The sequence below is a fragment of the Gymnoscopelus braueri genome (genome assembly GCF_963280865.1).
Source record: "Gymnoscopelus braueri genome assembly, contig: SCAFFOLD_102, whole genome shotgun sequence".
In the NCBI taxonomy this organism is placed as follows: domain Eukaryota; kingdom Metazoa; phylum Chordata; class Actinopteri; order Myctophiformes; family Myctophidae; genus Gymnoscopelus; species Gymnoscopelus braueri.
Genome location: NW_027660486.1, coordinates 47,501 through 62,500, shown reverse-complemented (window position 1 = coordinate 62,500; position 15,000 = coordinate 47,501). Strand labels below are relative to the sequence as shown.

General features: G+C 45.3%; 1 protein-coding gene across 1 annotated transcript in view; it reads left to right on the top strand.

Annotated features, from left to right (window-relative positions):
• LOC308081523 (hemagglutinin/amebocyte aggregation factor-like) overlaps nucleotides 1-15,000 on the top strand; it is a gene marked incomplete at its 3' end in the record, with an annotated part of 102,700 nt that overhangs the window by 51,212 nt on the left and 36,488 nt on the right. The window lies entirely within an intron of this gene.

Genomic DNA, 15,000 nt, shown 5'->3' with positions numbered 1-15,000 from the left:
GCTGACTCCTGGGTGAGTCATCCTTTGAATGTTATAGAGTGTAAACCTACATGATCGAGCTACCGTTGCAATGTGTACCTTGAATGAAAGCTGACTGTCCAGGACAGCACCAAGGTTCTTGGCTGTTGGAACCCAACAATTTTGTCTGGATTCAGCTTGAGGTGGTGAGAAGACATCCACTGTGAGATGTCAGCCAGACATGCGCTAATGCGCTCTTCCACCTGAGTGGCCGAGCGGGGGAAGGATAGAAAGTTTCATCAGCATAGCAGTGATAAGATAGATTTTGAGCAGAGATGACAGAGCTAAGATATTTAGTGTACAGGGAGAAAAGGAGGGGGCCAAGTACAGATCCCTGGTGGACCCCGATTAGGAGGGTGCGGGGGGATGAAAGCAAACCTTTCCAAGAAATTTGGTAGGTCCGGTCAGTCAGGTAGGAGGAGAACCACTTTAGTGCGATGCCTGGGTCAGCGATGCCTGGGTCAGCAAGGGTGTCCAGGAAACGCTGGTGGTTCACTGTGTCAAATGCTGCTGACAGGTCTAGTAGAATCGAAATCAAATGAAATCAAATATATATTTTTTATTTTTTATTTAACATGACCAGGTCAACCAAAGTGCTGCACAGGTAAGAAATAAAAACAAAATAAAGTTAGGCTACATAGCTTAAGCAATTACAGCCTATCTATTGTCAGTCCAAGTGTGCCTTGCAAGTTTCGTAGATTGTTGATGCTGGGAAGTGCAGTAATGGCTGTTTAAAGCTCATCCAATAGGAACACAGAGGGGGTGGGGCTTAAGCAATGTCAGCCTGTCCCTATTGGCCGTCTAAGTGCACAGAAGAAGTTTTGTAGGTATTGGATGCTGGGAACCGGAGTCAGAATCAGAATCAGAATCAGTTTTTATTGTCACATCACAGGTTTACAAGGTAAAAAAGTGGGTGAAATTCTTTTTTGTACATCGTTCCCATCGCAACGTTAGTTTCCATAGAAAGAAGAGGGGGGGGGGGGGGAGAAGAAGAGGGTGGGGGGCAAGTGGGAAGGAGATCAGGAGTTATGGCTGTTTAAAGCCCAGCCAATAGGAACACAGAGGGGGCGGAGCTTAAGCAATTTATCCTGTCTGTATTGGCCGTCTAAGTGTACCAAGGGAGTTTTGAAGGTATTCGATGCTGGGAACCGGAGTTATGGCTGTTTAAAGCCCAGCCGATAGGAACACAGTGGGGGCGGGGCTTAAGCAATTTCAGCCTGTCCCTATTGGCCGTATAAATTTACCTAGGAAGTCTTGTAGGTTTTTGATGCTGGGAACCGGAGTTATGGCTGTTTAAAGCCCAGCCAATAGGAATTGTAGATCGGCTATTCTCACTTCCTGTTTGGCGTTGAAGTTTGACGCTTTGCCACGGTCATGCCGTTTTACGAAAACTGAAGCTTTTGATAACTTTTCATTGTTAACGTCTTTTGTGTACTCTGAGCGAATTTGAGGCGGATCCGACAATCCGCCTAGGAGGAGTTCGTTAAAGTACAACGCGTGAAAATGGCGTGAAATGCACAAAAACGTAATTTTCCACCACTGATGATGTGTGTGCACAGTAGCGTAACTTTTGGAGTACGTGGAAGCCTTCATTTTCCCGTTTCATTATCGGGAAGAATCGGAATAATAATAATAATCATTGCCGTTTCAATAGGGCTTCGCACTACTGTGCAGTGCTCGGGCCCTAATAATCATTGCAGTTTCAATAGAGCTTCACACTACTGTGCAGTGCTCGGGCCCTAATAATAATAGTCATTGCAGTTTCAATAGGGCTTCGCACTACTGTGCAGTGCTCGGGCCCTAATAATAATGATTGCAGTTTCAATAGGGCTTCGCACTACTGTGCAGTGATCGGGCCCTAATAATTTAGAGAAAAGAAAAAAAAACATTGCTGGCCAAAAAGGTATAGCCTGAAAATATGAAATGAGGGGAAAAAAATTAATAAAATTAAAGCTGCAAGCAGCGATGAACGGGCCCTCGACGTTCTGTCCACGATACAAGCCTGTATGGCAATCAGCTGAAAAGTTAGGCTTCATAGCTTAAACAATTACAACCTGTCCCTATTTACCGTCTAAGTGTGCCTTGCAAGTTTCGTAGATTTTTGATGCTGGGAAGTGGAGTAATGGCTATTTAAAGGCCAGCCAATAGGAACGCAGAGGGAGCGGGGCTTAAGCAATTTCAGCCTGTCCCTATTGGCTGTCTAAGTTTACCTAGCACATTTTTTAGGTATGTGACGCTGGGAACCGGAGTTATGGCTGTTTAAAGCCCAGCCAATAGGAACACAGTGAGGGTGGGGCTTAAGCAATTTCAGCCTGTCCCTATTAGCCGTCTAAGTGTACCTAGCAAATTTCGTAGGTATTTGATGCTGGGAACCGGAGTTATGGCTGTTTAAAGCCCAGCCAATAGGAACACAGTGGGGACGGGGCTTAAGCCATTTCAGCCTGTTCCTATTGGCCGTCTAAGTGTATCTAACAAATTCTTAGGTATTTGACACTGGGAACCAAAGTTACGGCTGTTTAAAGCCCAGCAAATAGGAACACAGAGGGGGCAGGGCTTAAACAATTCCAGCCTGTCCTTATTGGCCGTGTAAGTGTACCTATCAAATTTTGTAGGTATTTGACGTTGGGAACCGGAGTTATGGCTGTTTAAAGCCCAGCCAATAGGAAGACCGAGGGGGCGGGGCTTCATAAATTACAGCTCGTCCCTATAGATCCACACGGCCTAGTGTCATCAGTGGGTCGTACCTAGGGGGGCGGAGTCGCTCGGGGGAAAACACAGATTTCCCCCAGCTGGTATAGACAGAGGGATGTGGGGTTTTCAAACTCATAGACTATGCTGTAAAAGTATACCAATTTAAAAGCAGGCGTCATGGCTTGCCAGATCACAGGCACAGCAACTTGTTGCCAACCGACAAGGAATGCTACATTAGCAAATTAAACAAAAGTCCGATTGGAATGTTGCTAAAGCAGTGTGTAAATCCTGCATGATATTAAATGACGCACTTCGCCAAATGATAATGGCGTCGGTACGTGCCGTTCACAAAACAGTCTCTAAACTTTACTTCAAATTCACTATAAACATTATTGATGACTTAATGGCTGTTGGGTTTTGATATTATGGTAAGTTTAATTGATCTGTAATAGTGTCTCTACCAGGCGATTAAACACTGTATGTAAACATGTTTTGTAACAAGGAGCAAGACGAAAGGTAACCAGAAGTCTCGCCCCAAAACACGCTCGCCCCCATTTTTCTCACCGACCAGCGGTTCTTGCAGTGCCGGCTGCAGACAGTAATCAGCAGATATTTTACTTTTTTGGGGTGTTTTGTAACTCTATTTCGGTTAATTCGGTTCATTTACCTTGCCTCTATAATATAGCAAGCAAATCGTCACCTATACAATAAACACAGTGAAAGTGCTTTGAAAAGGGCTACAAGTAGTATAGGCTACTATTATGCACCAACAACAAATACAATTATAGCATTATAATGTCTTTAATGTAATGTCGGCATCGCATCTTCACAGACTCCACGGCGGGAGAAAAAAAAGGCAGCTTACTGCGCTGCTGCGCACATAACAGGCGGGCTTTCACTTATGACATCACATAATGTACATACTGTATGCACATAACACTCTAAGGTGTTAAAATAAAGGTGCTTACCCCCACGCCCCCAATGTTAACCCTCGCTACGGGGTAGTAATTTAATGTAATAATCCATATATTTCAATAAAGAAGTGTTTTAATGCCGTCTGTGGCCGAACGCCATTTTTCGCCCTCGTTTACTTCCTGTTTACATTGAGTGTAATTCCGGGTTTCACCAGATGGGCGCGTCACTACCGCCCATTGGGAACTTCCGACAGAATCGGCCACAGACGGCATTAAAACACTTCTTTATTGAAAGATATGGATTATTACATTAAACTACTACCCCGTAGCAAGAGTTAACATTTGTGGTGTGGGGGTAAGCACCGTTTTTTTCAATTTGTACATGTTTGGAGTGTCTACGGGGTATAGTGCTGAAAGTCCCTGTGTCCATGGGGGGTGTGTCATGTGAATGAATGTACTGAAAGTACAATTGTGTGTGTGTGTCTTTAAGACCAGACTGTATTGGGCGCGCATGCGCCGGAAGTATTCATTCCATGTATGCTACGAAAACAACACAGCTGTGTGTCTACGAGAGAAGCCAAATAAACACAACAACCTCTGCAGTTAAAGAACGTCGTCAAGAGTGTTTTATTATATCGGTCATAACTTGAACAGGGTGAACCCTACAACTCTCGTAGATTGAAAACCTCAGAATCATAAAAAACGTCTACGAGAGTTGTATTCTACAGCTATAATGACACCATCTCCACGGCGGGAGGAAAAGGGGGGGGAAAGGCTATGCACCAACAACACAAATACGTTGAGCATTAATTGCCTAGTGTCTTATCACTCATAATATAAGAGTCTTATGTCGCAATCTCCACGGCGGGAGGAAAGGGAGAAAAAAAAAGTCAACTTCACCTTGGTCTTTTTTCTTCTCTCTCAGTCTCGGATTTGAATTCACGTGCATGAGAAGTACAACAACAACACACACACAGAGGTAATGAAGTGACGTTGCACCGGTGTGATCAAGAAGGTGGTCAACTCAAAACAAATCCGACTCGGTGCAGTGGAGTGGTGGTGTTAGAGTGTACCTTTTATTATTGCATTTTCATTAAACTATTAATTATTTGAAAATTTTAATATTTATAATAATCACAAAGAACATACAAATAACATATATTTAACACCCGAAAAATATATATGTCTGTAAAATATTTTTTTATAAAAATAAAAATATTCTGGCCAATCTGAACTGCACAAAGTCTAATCTCGGTGGGCATTGCCCCCCAATGCCCCCCCATAGGGCCGACACTGGGTTCTTGTATTCTTGTTTGTTTGTTTGTTTTACGGTTTGAAATAAGTTCAGGGTTAGGCATAGTTTTACTGAGGTTCAGTTTAGGAATAAGGTTATGTTTAGCAGTTTAGGCATAGTTTTACTGAGGTTACGTTTAGGGATACCAGGTGAATACCGGCGGGTTTGCCCCGGGGCGACTGTGTTTTGGGGCGAGTGTTTTGGTATTCAGACGGAGCTGGAAAGAGGGAAACAGATCTCCGGTCTCAGTGGTGCTTGTAGCTGAAACATGAATAATGCAATAAGATATAAGGATAATCTGATAAACCACATGAACCCCAGTTTACGTATTCTGGGGGGAACATAAACCAAACATTTCCAATCTAGCTCACAGTTACAACGCTTCGCGCTCCGACGCGTTGTGAGCTCATAGATTGTCAATGTTTGGTATTTTTAGTCACATATATCTTAATAATAAGTCATCTTTTCCGAGGGCGATTGTGTTCCAGCTGTCCTTCTGATGGATTTTTCTTGGCTGACAATGTTTCTATCGTCCATAAAATAGCTCTGAAAGTGATCCAAGCGATCGTGTATGATGTAACTCTATGAGGCAGATCGTTGTGTTGTCCCCCGAGCCAAAATCGAATGGTTCCCGTCAGTTCCTGGGCGTTCCCGTCTATCTCCGTGTGTATCTATTGGTGGTCTTAGTCCACATACCAAATTTGTACTCGGTAGCATGCTGTGAACCGAAGTTATGGCTGTTTAAAGCCCAGCCAATCGGAATTGTAGATCGGCTATTTTCACTTCCTGTTTGGCGTTGAAGTTTGACGCTTTGCCACGGTCACGCCGTTTTACGAAAACTCAAGCTTTTGATAACTTTTCATCGTTAACGTCTTTTGTGTACTCTGAGCGAATTTTAGACAGTTCCGATAATCCGCCTAGGAGGAGTTTGCCAAAGTACAACCTGTGAAAATGGTGTGAAATGCACAAAAACGCCACAATCAATTCAAAATGAATGAACTTCCTGTTTGGTTTCGGTCATGGCTCCAAGAGAGTTTTTCGTAAGTCGGGACATGATACAAGTGTGTACCAATTTGCATGCATTTAGGTGAAACCGTATTGTCGGGCTTGAAGCACAAACCTTTGTGCCCCCCCTCCCTTATTTTTTTTAAATACATACTTTTTCGCCATGTGTGTGCAAAGTTGCGTAACTTTTGGAATACGCATTGCCCCTCAAAAACGTGTTTAATTATCGGGAAAATAATAATCATTACAGTTTCAATAGGGCTTCGCTCTACTGTAAAGTGCTCGGGCCCTAAATATAGCTGCAAGCAGTGATAATACGGGGCCAGTGATTGCAGAAAGAAAAAAGAAAGAAGCAATGATAAGTAATATCCACAATAAGCCGTAGAAGCATAGAAGACCGAACTTGAGAGAAAGAAAACCATGCAATTAACATGAGCATTTTAAACCCTCACTAACCCTAACCTCAGTAAAACTATGCCTACCCCTAAGCTCAAGATATACTACGCGTAAGCCTAAGAATGCCAAATTGTGATCAGCTCAACACGTCGTCGGGGACAGGGATCAAACTAGTGACCTCCAGACTCATAGGCTGCCTTTCTTCTCATTGAGCCCTGGCAGTGTCTGTTGATATACATAAGTCTTTCCGTCCTTGATGAACCAAGCCTCTGTTTTGCTAACTACTCTAGATCACTGGTTCCCTAACCATCTACCGATAGAGAAATTGTAGCCGATCTACTTAGAAGACTGAACTTGAGAGAAAGAAACGTATGCAATTAACGTGAGCATTTTAAACCCTCACTAACCCTAACCTCAGTAAAACAACGCCTACGCCCATCCTCAAGAAACACTATGTGTAAACCTAAGAATGCCAAATCATGATCATGTCAATACATTGTCGGGGACAGGAATCAAACTAGCGACCTACAGACTCATAGGCTGTCTCTCTTCTCATTGAGCTAGATATATGGCCTCCCTGATAGCGTCTGTTGACATCTATAACTATTTCCGTCCATTATGAACCAAGCCTCTGTGTCCCGAACTACTCTAGATCACTGGTTCACAAACCATTTAGCAATAAAGATTTTTTTTCCTCAGAAAGAAAACTAGTGAAAGTAGCCAATCTACAAGCTCACAAAGGGTTGCTATCTGAAAAGTTGTGTGATTGTAGATCGGCTATTTTCACAATGAAGTATGTCACACATAGTAAAAACATACTCTCAAATAAGCATTTCATGTTATCTTTAAAAATTGCACATGCATTATTTGATGCAGTCATGTTTTGTGCGATGCAATTGAAAAGTGGAATGACCCACCCACAGACAGACAGACAGACAGACAGACAGACAGAGTGAGAGAGACAGACAGACAGACAAAGTGATGGAGACAGACAGACAGACAGACAGACAAAAGCAAAGTGCAATAATAGCACAAGAAGACATGGGAACGGAATAGTTTGAAATTGACAAAGCAAATGATTCCAACAGGCAAATCTGCTTTTCAGCTGGACCCAGCTGAGGTGGTCATACATAGGACGCAATCCCAGGTTAACACTTGCGTGACTAAGCCATCAATATGACCGATTTTGAGAATTTAAAGTGGATTATCTTCTCTCATGAAGCTCTGAGAAAGTTCCCCTTTCACGACTAACTATTTGTTTCAAATCATCTCGTACGTATTATAAATATGAAATTAACACCATATATAAAATCCCAGCCGTTATATTTCGGCTAATTTTACCACTCTCACCCTCTCTCCCCCAGGGAATAGCAGTTGACACCTCGAGACCCCCCGCAGAGCGGCCCGTAGAAATAGAATAGCTGCGCAGCGAGTGTATGTTGCCATATCTGCTTATTATAAGCGACTTTGGGCTTGTTTTTCACGTCTTTCTAATACTATCATTATTATAATTATATATATAATTACATTATAATGGTAATAATGTTCTACTCCACTACAGCTCAGAGGCAAATCTTGTACTTTTACTCCACTACAATTATTTGAAAACTTTAGTTACTAGTTACTTTGCAGATATAAATATCTTTTCATACTTGTTTAGATTAGAGCTTCATGCATGTCCTTTTGTAAATGATTTTTTATTAGGTAAATATTTATATAGAAAGGTCTATCCAGGGACTGGGGTTGCAAATTAGCCTCGGCTATGAACCCCATTCATGCCTCACTGTTTTCTCAGGGCACAACGACGCATGCAGTAACATTTTCATAGACCTGACTGCTTATATCTCTCGCAAAATTTGGCAACCCTCTTCACTGCAAAGCGGTGGAAAAAGATAGGATCTACAAGCATACAGCTTGTCACGCAGCAACTGTTTTATGCTTGAAGATCAGATATTTTGCGCAGGATTGAGCACATGTGTGAAGCATACCGATGTGTTCGCTACAGATCGCGCTGTTTTCTAATGCTGTGCCAACAGATCTGATCTACAAGCATAGGGCTCGTCAGGCAGCGACTGTTTTATGTTTGTAGATCAGATATTTAGCGCAGGAGTAGAGCAGGAATGAGCACATTTGTGGAACATAGCGGTGTGTTCACTTGTTGCGCTGACAGGGACGAGGAGAGGAGACGCGTTTGTCAGCGACGTGGACAGCTGATAGAATGAGAGCTTTACGCTCAGACAATATGAATATTATTATTATGAATAATAATAATATTGGTTTGTCAAGAGATATCCATGTGTTTTGGACAATGGAGATTGTCACGTAATTAGACAGTGGCTTAAGCGTTCATATAGGCTCCATGTTTCACTGGGGCGGCCATAGCTGAGTGGTTAGTGAGCCCGCCTAGGGAGCCAGAGGCCCTGGTTGCCCCAGGTTCAATTCCAGGCCAGGCCAGCATATGTGTCAATGAAATTAAATGTGTCCCTTAACCCCTAATTGCTCACAGGTTCTCATTGGAAACAAGACCTCATGAACGACCTGTTAAAAGGAATTATCCTTACTGAAGAGTTTAATGTGACGCTACAGATCGCGCATTTTTATAAATATTTTACATACAGAATCTGCAGTTACCATTACAAGTTAGCCTATTTTATAATGTTTCTGCCTGCCTACAACAACAACATGTGAGCTCACTGACTGAGCAGAGTGCAATTGAAATGTTAATAGCTATTTAGACGACAATGGAACCCCCACTGTGTGGGGGTGAAGGTGTGAGCTCGTCTGGAGCACAGAGGGGAGACAGTGACCAATAGTATAGCCTGATTTGGGGATCAAAAAGACCGTTTTTGATCGCCAAATCAGGCAGTGTGTGGGATAATGAAACTCCAGTCATGCTAGTGTTAAGAACCTCACTCATGGAGACCTCAACCTATTGCCATTGACTGGAATCGAACTCTCGACCTTCGGACTCACAGGCTAAGACACAACCTGTAGTGCTATATATTTGTATACATTTATATATGTTTTTTAAATAAATAATACATATACAAATGAGCTATAAATGAGCCAGTCTTTTGAACGGCTCTGCGAAAGGAACCGATCGCCAAGATCCGGCTCCCTAAAAGAGCCATACATCCCATCTCTATTGCGCTGGTGATGTACGTGGAATGTGAATACTGATTAAGTGTGACATATCTATTGGTAAATAGACGTGTGAACTACTTCGAAACTTCCATATGCTGTGATTAGCAAAGGAAGAAATCGCCTTGAAGCACCATTATTACTTGAAAAGTCGTTAGAACAGCTATTATAGTTTACTAATATTGCGATATAGAAATACTCTGCTATAAGTTTAAATCCATACAACATTAACTTATTATTAACTTATCATGGCGAGAGAGTATGTTTTGCACCCTGTGTGCCCGTCCGTCCGTGTGTGTGTGTGTCCTCCTGTCTGTGACCAGCTGATCTCCGGCACCGTTGGCCCGGTCACTGTGAAACTGTGCACACACACTCCCTGATGCCAATTCAGAACATCTGGACCAAATTTTTCAGATTGGCCTGTTATAGCGCCACCAGGAGTCCGATATGTGCAAAACACATTTTTTTTATACTAGTCCTACAGATGTCCAAACATCACACAAATCGGTACACAGTATCTCTATATGTGATCAACACGGACCTGTCCGATTTCCCATATTCCATCGTGATTGCCTAAGATTGGCTTCCAAAGTTGTAGGATTGGTTCGTTTAGAACAAAATGCCTCAAATCATGAACGCAGCATGCAATTTCTTTTTTTTTAACTACATTTTTATCCCGCAATTTTTCTAACCCATTTTCTTTTCACCCGGTGCCAATTTCCTAAGTGATCCTGGGCGCTACACCAGCCCTACACCAGCGCTACACCAGTACCAGCGCTACACCAGTCCCCCACAGCCTAGGGAGGCCAGGGCCGAGCTCATGCTTCCTTCAATGCATGAGAGCCAACTGACCTTCTTGTCATCTGACGGGGGAGTTTCCCCGGTAGGACGCAGCGCTTGGAAGGAACACGTTATTCCAACCAGTTCCCTTCCCCTCCATCAGGCGCCCCGGCTGTCATGGGGGAGGCGGTATAGCAACCAGGATTACTACGTGTTTTTGTGAGGGTATTAACTACCCTTGGAGACACAGGGAGAACATGAAACTCCACACTGGGAGCATGCAATTTCAGTGACATTTTGCACGCAGATTCCCACGAGGAAGAAATGTCACCCTTTTCACATTGGCCTGTTGCTGGCCACCAGCAGGTCTAATTTAGCAATACACATTTTTGGAACAAAATGCCTCAAATCATGAATGAAGTGTCCGATTGCCGTTGTAGCAAGCATGCCGGTCGTAACTTCAGCATGGTACAGGACCTAATATTCCATAAACCATATAAATATAATTTATGAATTATTACAATATATAATAATATATTGAAACTTACGTCACTGTAATAGTAACGTGAGTTCTTGTCAGACTTGCAATAAATATCCCAATAGTATTACTGTAAACAGAGAATAAGGAATGACAAACGCCTCCTTAATAAAAGTAGTCTCAGAAATGTATTAAAGTAAATAAATGCACAAAAATGATCCGAAATGCCACTGCATACGTCATAACTATGTGATCTATGTGATCTTTCATTCAACGTTTAATGTATGTGTGTGCTGTCATCAAAGGTCATGACTTAGACCTATGCAGGTTCCAATTGTAGGCCATATTTTGAGGGAGGCCGGTATGTAACACCAGGCTCTCCATCAAGATATGTTAACTACTAAAGAACCAGTTAGATAACTTAGAACCAAAAGGAAAGTATTAGTTCACACACTGAAATGAGGGCTTAAATGTTAGTAGATCAAGTGTAACGACCTGGGAGTCCTTTTGCGACAGTCTTTTTCCAGAGTCCAGTGAGCGGTCAAAGTTCTGCCAGGGTACGGTGGGAGAGATAGAGTGTCAGGGGGCTGCGCCCCTCACCGCTTCTCCCACCCCCCTGGTCCTTTGGGATCCGAGTAGAAGAGAAGAGAAGAATCGGATAAGAGCAGGAAGAGGACAAGAGAGAGACTGCTGGTGTCTCTGCTCTCTTGATAGGTGCGGGCCGGTTGACCCACGGTGAGGGAGGCCCCCACCTTCCTTGGGGGGCGGCCCTCGATCTGGTTCTCGGTGTAGTTCTCATGTAACATACATCATCCAGTGAATGATATTGACTCATCGTTCGTTCATTGATGAAGCATAATCACTGAGTCTTTTTGAGGCTTCTTAATGCATGTGAAATCAAAAATGCAATTCAGGCATATCTTGCATCATACATTATGTTGGGTTTGTTAGTAAATGACTCAAGATAATGTGGCATGTATTTGTTCTTTGACACACAAACCACATGGTGGGTCTTTTCCACTTCACACGGCTGTGCGCCGGTTTGTGGCAGAAGGGAGCTGTCATCTTCCATCCATGGATGTCTGACATGGACAGCTAACTTCTTTGTAAATGTTCCTCTGGAACCTTCTATTAATAAATTTGACAGAGTATTTTGAAATCACAAAGACTTTAGACTTGTTTTAGATATCAAACATAACAGGCTTCAAATTAAATAGAAGGCAGGTGAACATCACAGTGTACTCAAACAGAGAAGCATCGCATTTGAGAACCCCAAAGTTCTCCTTATTGTTGTGGCCACGGTATTGGGCAACAAGGTATTTTAAAGTCACAGCATATATTCTGTGAGCAGTTTCATTGGCATTCAGTGTTTCCCATTGTACTTAGGTGTAATCGCTGAGCCAGTGAAATTAGTCTGTGTGTACATGTCATAAATAACACCGAACTCCCCCATTTACTTCCAAAGAGGTGGGGAAGCTGGAGGCAGAGAGAGAGCTAGTAGGCTGGTGTGTAACAGGATATCTGGGCTGACAGAGGCAAACTGCATTCTTTCTACTCCTTATCTCTATGACAGGGACAGATGCGCTCCTTAATTCCCTTTCCTGGGGTGGATCAGGGTCCATCGCGAAGGGGGTTTTATGACCAGGTCACTGTGGTCAGATGTCAACGGTTGTCCGGTGCCTTGCTTCTGGCCTTTATGCTGTGAGTCGGCGTGTGGGGGGGAGCCCGATATATCTTTTAATGTCCAAAAATGCATTCATCTGCACAAGTCCATTTTTGGGGTGGTTTGATATTGCGCAGCGTTGACCTGCAACTGGCTTATCTGTTACACCGTGAAAGGCCTAAGAAGAAATGCCACCCTTTTCACATTGGCCTATTACAGCGCCAGGTGGTGGTGGTAGTAGAAAATAGCAGATCTACAAGCTATCAACAAATAACTCATGCCAAATCTCAACAACGTTTTAGAAACAGGGACAAAGCCCAACCACCAGTCTTTACAAGTACCTTCACAGAAAAACAAGGGCAATGTCGCTTATAATTAGAGGACATGGCAACACTAAGCGTGACGACAGCTCTATATCAAAGAAATCTGTCATTTACTCCTAAATGTTTTCAAATATGCTGTATTGGGCTGTATTGGGCAGACTCGGGCCCAATACAGCAGACTCACACTACTGTCATGACGCCGAGGATCCAAGATGGCGGCATGAATGTTACACGCTCTGCTAGGTTTTATGTTTTTAAGTCATCTTTGCATCATGAATTTTATTGTTGCTCCTTTTTAGTAATATTTTACACACAGTTTGTTGTTATCGTGATATTCTGGGATTTTTTTTTAGCAATAGTTTATGAAATAGTGGATTGTCTACCTCTGAGAAGCCTGTCCCTCAATCCGCCTGGTGTCTCTGCCGGCTTTACCCGGTGTACGACGCTACATCTCATCCGAGGGGCTGTGTCTGTGAGGCCAGGGTGTCCCCCGGACGGTCTGCTCCGTTCTTGTCCGGTTGGCCTTGAGTGCTGGGATCACACTGGGTGGCAATCTAGCTCATCGTAGCTTGTGCTGCTCACTAGACACAGTGTTTATGGGTGCGCCTCGCTATCCCGCGGGTCCGACAGCCGGAATCTGGGCTCAAAACGGCTGAAAAAAGAGCAGATCCACAAGCCTGTAAAAGGCTGATGTCTTGGGGCGCAATACCGCCGGCGTCCACAAGGCGGCGCCGTCCCCGGTCCCTGGTCCCCATCGGGGGTCCATGGACCACCTCCTACCCAGGGACGGTGGCTCCCGGGGCGGGTAGAGCGGGCGAGTGTGCACCCGGCACTGTGCCGTGAGGGACTGGGCTCCCTGGCCCCTGGCCTGTGTGGAAGGGAGAGCCAGGGAGAAGGGCCGACTGGTGCCATCTCGTAGGTAGGGACCATGCCCAGGAAGAGGCCTCCTCCTGGGGCAGCGATGGGCCACAGAGCGCCCAAAATCCTGGTTCTCGAAAATGTTTCTAAGTCCAGGAGCCCCTGGAGGAGGTGGGCCCCTGCCTTCCTGCCTCAAGGAATTTTCCTGGAGGTGCCTGAAAGGGCGACCCGTGCCATCGGGTAGTTATGCCCAGCACGGAGGCACCTGCCTGGGGCAGCGAGGGCGACGCGGACCGCCCGAAATCCTGGTTCTCCCAAAAAAATCTAAAATGTTTCTAAGTGCCTGCATGGGCTCCAGAGGTCCCCAGGGACCCCCTGGAGGACCCCCGGCCGAAAATCTCAACTTTTTTTTCGGGCTTGTCGAACTGCGCTTCTCGGCTTTTCGGGCCAAAACGGCCGGTACCGACCGGGCCGTGGGTCGCCCGGGGCCGGCAGAGGGCTCGTTGGATCCGGGGCGGGGGTGCGCACGCGTCGGTGCCCCCCCCGGGTCCCATGGATGCCGCCCGGGGAAACTGCGGCCGAAAAACCCCAAAAAAGCTCCGTAGAGCCCAGGAGCTCAAGGGCTTTTCCCCCCTCCCATGCGACAAATTTTTCATGGGGGGGAAAATGGCCACTTGTGCCATAGGGTATACAGGGACCATGTCCGGACATGGTCCACCATATTCGGGGGCGTCCCCATGCCTGAGAGGGCCAAAAACCCTGGAGCTTTCGGAAAAAGTTGAAAATTCTTCTAAGTCCAGAGCTCCCAAGAAGCTCTGGGCTTCAGGCCTCTCCCCTGCTTGAAATTTTGCATGGGCGGAGAGTGGCCACTTGTACCATCTCGTAGGTAGGAACCATGCCCAGGAAGAGGCACCTTCCTGGGGTAGCGATGGGGCGGCGGAGACCCCTAAAATCATGGTTCTAAAAAAAAAATCAAAAATCGCGCTGAGTGTTTGTATGGCCTCCAGAGGTCCGCGGGGACCCCCTGGAGGACCCCGGGCCGAAAATCTCAACTTTTTTCGGGCTTGTCGATCTGCGCTTTTTTCGGGCCAAAACGGGCGGTACCTCCCTATCCCTGGGTCGCCCGTTGCCGGCGGAGGGCTCGTTGGATCCGGGCCGGGGGTGCGCACGCGTCGGTGCCCCCCCCGGGTCCCTGGGTGGCTGCCCGAGCAAACTGCGGCCGAAAAACCCGGGAAAAAGTGTGAAAATCGCACTGTGTTTGCAGGCCCCGCGAGGTCTGGGGCTCCGGCCTCTCCCCTGCGTGAGATTTCGCGTGGGGGGAAAGTGGCCACTGGTGCCAGCGGGTAGCTATGGAGCATGCCCGGAACCGGGGCATGTTCCTGGGGCAGTGTCGGCGCCGCGAGAGGCCCCAAATCCTGGAGGAATCGGAAAAAAGCCAG